This window comes from Schistocerca americana, chromosome X (genome assembly GCF_021461395.2).
Source record: "Schistocerca americana isolate TAMUIC-IGC-003095 chromosome X, iqSchAmer2.1, whole genome shotgun sequence".
NCBI lineage: Eukaryota > Metazoa > Arthropoda > Insecta > Orthoptera > Acrididae > Schistocerca > Schistocerca americana.
Genome location: NC_060130.1, coordinates 235,448,769 through 235,458,159, shown reverse-complemented (window position 1 = coordinate 235,458,159; position 9,391 = coordinate 235,448,769). Strand labels below are relative to the sequence as shown.

Sequence of the window (9,391 nt, the reverse complement as noted above, 5' to 3'; positions counted from 1 at the left end):
ATGCCACTCAGCATATAAGTACTGACAATTTATGAATTGAGGCATTCATAGATTGTCAGAGGCTGAATCCAAGGCTGTGGCGTGTGTGTCAAGTTCAGCACAGTGGCCAGTGATTGCATGTCAAAACTCAAAATTTCATGGTTATATTGGGAATGGAGAGTACCATATTAACTGAATACTGTACCAGACAAGATGAGATTACCTCAGTCCTTCACCCTGCGAAATTTTTAGAGAAAACTGCACTATCAGCATACAAATGAAGTTTATGGAGTGATCACAGAACATTGTTTAATAAACATAAGTGACCATTCAGTGTCATCTTAATTTTTTTAAAATTAATGTTTATTACTTTTTCAGTTTTGCATAAATTGAAAAACACACAGATTGTTGTTACTTTTAGAATTTTGCACCATAAGAGTTTTGGAAAATACAGTTTAAAAATTTCAGTTAAAATTTCTTCACACTTCAACTTTAAAAAATTACCCTTACAAGCCAACCTTAAAATGAAAAATTTATGAATAAATATCAGTCAAGATGCCAACTATATTATATACACTCTTGAAATTATTTTTTCTTTTGCTTCAGTGGGCTGTTGCCAGGTGTCCAGTCCTCTTCATTGTAGCAGTCTGAGCATGAGCAGGAAGTGTCACTGTAACTATTAAGGCCATTAAATATTAAATTTGACACTTGTTGCATAGATCAACGTAACATTAAATTACATGTAAACATAATTTTAAATATAGTTTCTCAAATCCCTTTCGAAGACTATTCCTTCTTATTTCATACTACCAGCAGCCAAGTAATTTATCTTTTTCTTTTATTGACTTCTCTCTGGTTGCCCTGAAATTTGATGGATGGAACTATGAACACAAATGCAGATACCTGAATGTTAAGTTACCAAGAGTTCTCACTGCATAACTGATTGCTGCTGTCCTGTCATTAGGTCTATTATAGTTTTAGGTTACAATAAATACTTTGTGTGTTTAAGCTGTGCCATCTTTCCCTGTGACCAATATATGGCATTAGGGACATGCCAAATTTATTTTGGTAGCCTCGAGATAAAGGTAAGTAAGATGGTGTAAAATCAATGTCAACATTTGTCAGGACATTCAGTCACTCATGTGATACCTGAAGAGTCAATGGGACTTTTTTCCTGACATACCAATGCTCTGGATGGTGATTCACACAGAACAGTTACTTGCTCCTACATATGTTTTCAGCAGTAGAAAAACAAAGATAGCCAATATGCATGATACACAATTACAAGTCAGCCAAAATAGTAAACTGACTCATTAACCTGATAAGCAACAGTTTCTTGGCACTGATACAAAGTGAGCTGAAATGAGGCAAACATTCAGTCCATGAATTGCATGTTAAGTACAAGCTGTTATCTGTTAAGAGTCCAAAAATGATGTATAAATGAGCAGTCACTGATTTACTATTACAAACATTTTAGTGTGTCTGAAATGTGTGTCTCATTCTGGGGAAATTGTTAGCCTCAGACTTACAGAATGAGGACCATTAGGGTTATTACACAGAACTATGCTAAATAGTCACATATACCATTTTCAGAAATTTTCATTATGTGTTTATAGTGTAGCCACATTACTGTGTATTAAATGTAATTGGCAATGATTGAAAAAAGACATGACTTTATTAAAAGAAATGTAATCCCAGCTAACAATACTGTGTCACAAAGGAAACTGGCATATGGAATTTTAGCTTCCACTTACCACATGATTTACACTTTCATGACAATTGGAAACATTTACAGAAAAATGTCCATGTTTAATCATAACCGTTTGTACAGGGTGGAGCAGAGGAAACATGTTTTTCACTATTGAATGACTGGGGCACAGTTTGATAAAAATAATAAAAACAAGCATTAAGTGGGATTTTTTAATGCAGTTTTGAAATATATGTACTTTAATTAGGTTCAAAAAATAATATCTGAGGACTTTCTGCTGGATACAGATTTGGATCTCCTCCCAAAAGTTACACATGGCTCTCTCCAACATTTCATTTGGCACAGCCCTGACAAATGGAATTCATCAGGTCATCAATTGTGTGAGGCCTGTTCATGTAGACTGATTTTAAATATCCCCACAAAAAGAGGTTTTGTATCAACAAATTGGGTGAGAGGGGGTCAGTAAAAAGCTAAAAATAACATGTCCTGGGAGCATTTGTCAAACCACTTCCATGGATGCTCTCACCACATGAGCTGTGGCACCATCCTGCTGAAACCATATTAATCTCATGTTCACTTTATGCCTTTCAAGTTCTGGACAGTCATCAGTCCCTCCAACCTTGGGATAACAAACCAATAAAACCTCACACTATAAAAGGGAACTACAATGGTCATAAAATTACAAATTGACAGGGAAGGAAGGAAGGAAGGAAGGAAGGAAAACAGGGTCATGAATGAAGAAGCACATGTAGATAAGAGACACTCAAGACAAAACACACCCCATAAAGAAAGAAGTGGGAGGCAGAGGGCAGGGGTGAACCACCAAGCCTAGTCAAAGCCAGTCCTATCAGGGTGAAGGGGGGAGCAAGATTGGTTGGTTGGTTTAAAGGCGGGAGAAGGGACCAAACTATGAGGTCATCGGTTCCTTGTCCCTAATAAAACAATGCAACAAGTGTGAGAATAAAACAGATGAAACATAACAAAACAAAGAAAGGAAACGCCACAAGAACGATGGGAAGGCAATGAGCACTAAATGGAACAAAAGAGGTCAAGAAAATGGAGACACTAGGAACAGAAGAGAGTAAAACATGAGTAGATTACAGTGGCTGGCCTAGCACGAGAATAGAAAGTGAAAGCCAGCCACTCTCCAACACATTAAAACCTCCACCCTAAAAGCAGTAGGGTTGAGGAAAGAGGGATAAAGGACATGCACTAAAACCTCCATAGAAGTACTAAACCCACTCTCAGGGATAAAACCGAAGCTGCTGTGGAGGCATTGTTGCCCAACACTGAAGGCAGGGTGCTGGGAAAGTTTAAAGTCTGTTACAGAGTGGCTAAAAGTGGGCAGTCCAGCAAGAGGTGGACGACCGTCATTTTTGAGCAACACCGAGGTGGGTCCTCCCAACGGAGGAGGTAACTGTTACCCACGTACAGCCACTGCGGAGCTGGCAGAGGCCAACTGACTCCCTGCGAGAGGCCTGCATGGAAGACTTCCACACATTCATAGTCTCCTTAATGACAGTTTGTTGTGTGTGCTGTTATGCCAATCCATCTCCCAAACAGAATTCAGACTAGTAGTCTGCAGCACTTTAAGATCATTAATAGGTACCAGAATATTTCAGAAATTTGTCGCTCCTAACTTTCCACTGACATCTTTGTCAAAGACAACACTTTCTATTTAAACTTTGGGCAAATTATATTGAAAATTAGACTTCACATTCTTTTCATCCAAGCTTCATGAGAACAAGTGAGGAGTTCTAGAATGTGTTACTGTTGCCTCTGATTAGTCAACCCATCCTGTATATAGAACAGAATAGTTGATTACAGTAAATTTGTTTCAGTATTAATTTGAATTTCATCCAGCTCTGATGAGCTGAAAGCTGCAACACATACCTTCCGTCACTGCCTGTATCATAGTCACTGCAGGTGCCACAGCTATCAGAATGGCTTTCATCAGAGCAACTGTCTTCAGAGCAGGTTGAACAGCAGTCACTGCATGAAGAATCTAAAAGAAACATTGCAATTTAAATCTTCAGTTTATACAGTTTAACACCGCACAAGCTACATCTGCTAGTATCAGCAATAATCATTGTGGAGGAGGAGATTAGTGTTTAACGTCCCGTCGACAACGAGGTCATTAGAGACAGAGCGCAAGCTGGGGTGAGGGAAGGATGGGGAAGGAAATCGGCTGTGCCCCTTCAAAGGAACCATACCGGCATTCACCTGAAGCGATTTAGGGAAATCACGGAAAACCTAAATCAGGATGGCTGGAGACTGGATTGAACCGTCGTCCTCCTGAATGAATAATTGTAAACAGGACAATACCATTAAATACAGCTGTTCTGCATTTGAAGTACTGTGAACAACAAATTTAAGCCAAGAGGCAAGTCAGGAATATCGTGAACAAATAATGAACATCTTTGAATCAGGGATTCTTTAACACTAGAGGCTGAGAATGTAAATGTTAAGTAAAATATTTGAGGTATAGCAATCCCTAACGGAAAGTTAAGAATGTCACAGGCTTTAACAGCATTAACAGTATTTACAGGATTTTTATCCTAGCTCTACCAATATAGGCCTACAGTGAACAATCTGTCAACATTATTTCAGTACACTATTGTTCCTATTTGTTGTGTAAAATGTGTGGTTAAAATAATGACAAATGTTTGCCATGACTGCAGATGTTAGAGAACGAGATAGAGCTTTAGTAATGTTACCTCTGCGTCGTCTCCTGGACGTACGCTTCCTGCCGCAAGCAGCACGCCGTTCCCGGGCGCCAGCAGCCTTGCAGTGCTGCGAGGTGGCCTTCGGTGACGGCGACAGCTTCGACGTCTTTGCTTCTTTTTGAGACGGCGACAGCCTCGACGCCTTCGCTTCTTTTTGAGACGGCGACAGCTTTAGCGCCTTTGCCTTCTCTACGATGAGGGCAGCATTGGCCTTGCTGGTTGCGAGCAGCGCCTTGCTCTGCGCCCTGGCCGCTGCCACCGCCGCGCGCGCTGCCGCCTTGCCGGCGGAGGCGGCGGCGCGCCCTTCAGCCCTTCCCGCCACTGCCGCCGCCTTCCCTTCAGCCCTTCCCGCAGCAGCCGCGGCCCTGCCTTCCGCCCTTCCAGCGCGCGCCAACGCCCTGCCTTCCGCTCTGCAGGCGGCTACTGCCACTCGTTCCATGGTGCCTGCTACACCACCAGTCCTCGCTTTCTGGACTAGTCCACTGTCCTCCATCGTAGACTTCTCTGAACCTCTCGTTCTCTCTCTCCTCACCTTGGTTCGCTTTTTCTGAGACGGTTCTTCGTTCCCTAGTTGTATAATTTGTGTTTCCTCTGTGTCCTGCTGTACTTCCACTTCCGCCATAGTTTCTTCAGACATCGATATGGTTTCCACCAAACAACCTAAGAAAGTGTTAGAGCTCTAATGTATACACGTAGTAACACAGGGCACCGAAAAGTTCCCGAAATATATTAAAACTATGTTGTATCTCTAGCTTGTTCTGCACTCATACCTTCAAAGTAGTTCCCTTTAGAGCAAGTACACCAATCTAAAAACTTCGGCCACTTTTGAAACATACTACTCTAAAAACAAGAACACAGACGATTGTGCCAGTTCTCTCGACACAAAATAGTATTTCTGTGCTACGAAGGTATTTGGGTCCGCACAAACACACCTCCAGTGTTCGACAGCCACAGTGTTTCGAGCAGGCCATGTAAAGCGATTGTCTCGAGCCCCGTCTGATGTTTTACGCCTACAGGCATACTAGTATGGAGCTATAGCGACTCAGCCGCACAGCAAGGAACTGGTCCCACTGGGATGGATGTTCTGCTCGTATACTTCAGCAGTGTCTCCTTCAATCTGCTTTTTTTTTGGAGGCTCTGAAGGGTTTTACCGACAAGTGACGAAATATTACAAACTATTTTGGCAGTGTTCTGTGAAAGTTTACTGTATTTAATGAAGCCTGTATTTCCAATTCTGTTCAACGTAACTAGAACAGTTTCATACCATCACATAACAATTCTTATACATTTATAAGTTCTGTAGCGAATGAAACATTTCTACCCAGCCTCTACAGGAGCCCCCACTTTTCGTGCCTCCCCTTATACCTTCCACCATCGGTGACAGTCAAATCTTCAACTTATTTTCCTCGTTGCGTGTATGAAGTCTGAGCTACGTCTTGTGAGTATAGCGGTTATGGAACTTTGTTCAATGATATAGACTTTCATGGTAGCTCATTGTGACCGATTAACCAATTGTCACCTAACTGGACATTCTTATGTCCTTTTAAGATCTTAGGTGTGATAGAACTTCATTGACTATTGACCAGGAAACTACACGGAATCCGCAATTACTAGAAACAGATCAAGGAGGCCATGTTACTCTGTACCTGGGTGTCCATTTTTGGCCACGATGGTGGACTGTCATTGGAACTATTGCTGGTTAGTTTCTGGGTCATAGCCGTAACACCAACTTTCGTCACCAGAGAAACTCAGGAAAAAGTTTAGATCTTTAAGTAGCTTAGATTACCTGTAAACCACCAGGAGTTTTTGATGGTATGCTGCGCTACGTATGTTTTGCAAAGACATAAATAGAGAAATTGAAATCTCTAATGTTTCAAGTATTTAGTGTTTTACTGTTTGGTTTGCACCATAGGCCTATTTTGGCAACAGTGCTCTTTTCTAGTTGCGTCTAAATATTTCTGAGGTCCAAAAACCTATTGGTGCCGTCACTTATTTGTATTCGAGATGGCCTGATTATGAATGTAGTAGCTGTACTGCGGTATGTCTTATTGTTGTAGACGAGATTTGTTTGCTATCACCTTTGTTCTGTTTACTTTCTGTACTTTTGAGAGATTTTACAAAGCTGTCGAAAATATAGAAACTTGTGAACAAAAAGGTCACATTGCTATCAGGTCAGACGTCGCTAAACCGAGAAACTACGGCAATACTAAACTGGAAATTGACTAACAACTAACCAAACCACGCCACTCATACCCACTTGCCACTGTTTCAAGAAGGATGTATGGGAAGGCACATAGCTGTATTTGGGTCTATGCTAAACTATCTGCTGCAAAAAATCGGGAGCTGTGATATCACCTCTCACTAGATAGCCACAGACGTTGATTCAAGGGAGTCACAGCCCTTCTCCCAACCAAAGTGTAGTCTGTTAAGAGCATTTACATCGTTGCACGCATTTTTCCATCCACCTTCCGAAAAACATAGCATGAAGACAATTTTGAAGTGTCAAGGAGTTCTAGGAAATTACACAAGCTACATTCAACACATGATACTTTCACTTGCCTGCACAAGAGCAAATTCACATTGATTGACTTGCGGCCCGATAAGTCACATGGAACATCAAATATAATCTTCAGAATTTTAATTGAAACAACAATTACCTGTATTAACAGTGTTCCTTGTTCACGACAGTAGCAGTCTTTTACAGGAGCGAGGTTTACGTGGACGTACCCAGCGAGGAACAGGGGAGGGCAGGTGTTCCTAAAGTCTTCGCGGACCGAACTCTCGCCGTGCCCTGCCAAACACCAATTCCGCACCAGTATGAAGGAAGGCATAACATGTACTGTATATTGGCAAGTAGCGGACGTACCCAGGGCTGAGGAAACTCATTCACCGCGTAATCAACGCCCATCCCCTGCAGTATGCCTTTCAATCCTGGTATGAGTCAGTACATGTGACTCAACTTCAGGGTTCTCAGAGGCTTTATTCTTCCGACATCCTGCGATGCTCCATTATCTGGGAAGCAAATCTAGCATGTCACTTCTCTATGGCATCCGACAAGTCATGACAAAATTACTGACCCGATTTCGTGGTAACTTTAATGAATACGCGTTTGTGCAACGCCGCAGGCTGATAGTGTTTAAGCCTGTCGCCATGACGTTCGTGAATCGACACTGACGAATTTCTGTACCGGTACTTGAATGGAAGACCTTAAGACGCGATTCCAATCGGTACTATTTAACGAAAGCAAAATACGTATGTCAGCTTATTTGTGACAGTAGCTTGCCATTGCAAAAATGTTTAATGAGCTTCCAAGTTTCAAAACAATTTGAGCTCGTAAAGGAAACCATATGTATACACCGGAAAACTAACATTCTGCCTTATTAACTCTTGACATGGATTTATTGTCTGTTTACCATTTGATTTGCAATAGGAAGTATTCTGTTTAATATATCAGATGACAAATCTATTTTAAACCACTTACAACTTCATCTCCTGGTTGTAATTACTCGGCATTTCATTTAGATATGCAAAAGATTGTGGATCTAAATACATTGCTTAAAGCGGTAAATATCTAGTCAGAAATTTGACATTTTTTCTGTATGCAATTTCAACAATCTTTCCATTAAGTAGGCTACATGCTGAGATGTTTGCTATACTTTTGGTTCGTTGTCAAATGACTGATAGGTCGCGAAAATACCTGCTACACTATTTCGTTATATGACGATTGTGAAACCTGTTACGGGTATATGACTGACTACCGGTTGATTTAGCTTTCATAAATCGAGTCGTGCTAGTTTAACAGCCTTTCCTTCCATTCACTGAGGCTTTCGATATCAACCTCAGCGTTTGAAGCTAAACCCTAGGTCTGTCTACCGAACAACAGTATGTACCTGAACAACTAAGATTTCGTACGCATTTGTTGGGTTCGCCGACTAATCCCACGATCGAAACATGTGCAGGACGCAGACTAGATCGTGGCTGTGATCTACGACCGAAGCACACCCTTAACAGTTCTGATGAAATTTCGTTGCAGTATACAGTCATGCAAATATCCGAGTGGAAATTTAAGCGCAATTTGATCGTTGTATACTGCTTTCCGTCACCAACACTTTCACCCCCAAGGCAGAAGACTACTGCATTTCCTCTTCAATGCCTAGCTTGAAGCTAGATACAGTTTCTTTATCCGCAGTATCAGCCTGGGGCTGTCAAAATTTGGGTCTTGAATAGAAATGGGATTGGCTACACAACATGTTCTGTTATATACTAAGTATCGGTTTTCCTTCACTTGCAGTAAGATGAGTAAATGAAAATGTATAACATTACTATCATATATACCAATCTGATTTCTGTCATAATAGGTGGGCGAAGTATTTTATGGCATCCATTATATAGTCTGCATATCGTAATCAAATATGACCAAATAAAGTTTAACCGTTATTGTATTCGATCCCCTACCGTTTCTTCGTAGCACGAATGTTCTCTGCCCACCTTTACACTATACTGAACAAACGTAATAAGTATCGCTGGGCAACCTCAGGCATTCCTACCCCTTCCTGGTGGATAGGTATAGCAGTCTTTACTATACTGTCAGCAGCCTACTTAAGGGTGAAAATATTTTCTATTTTACGGACAACTGTATATAGATAACATCTTTATCAAAGATCCAGAATTAGACATTTATCCGTGGAAAGAAAAATGTGGAGAATTAACAGGAAAAAGCGCTTTGATAAAGGGTTAAAAAGGCACAGCAAAAGAGAAAAATGGAGGATGGGTAACAAAAAAAGCCTTACCGAACGTTCTTTGCAGCCAGGGAAAGAATGTTTTTGACAAGACCCAGTCAAAAAGCCACAACCAGCTACTACGGATACATTCTTCGGAGAAGCAGGTTGTTTTAAACAAACTGCTAATGTTTACAATATGATCGTGTAGTGATATTAAAGGTTTTGGAATTTTAGATGTGGTGCACCAGTCTTCGTTC

General features: G+C 41.0%; 1 long non-coding RNA gene across 1 annotated transcript; it reads right to left on the bottom strand.

Moving 5' to 3' along the window:
* Positions 1-320: 320 nt before the first annotated feature.
* Positions 321-4,617, bottom strand: LOC124556575. The gene is made up of 3 exons (XR_006968621.1): positions 4,405-4,617; positions 3,581-3,692; positions 321-655 (listed from the first exon to the last, which is right to left on the bottom strand). It is a non-coding gene; the product is annotated as an uncharacterized LOC124556575 (long non-coding RNA).
* Positions 4,618-9,391: the final 4,774 nt, after the last annotated feature.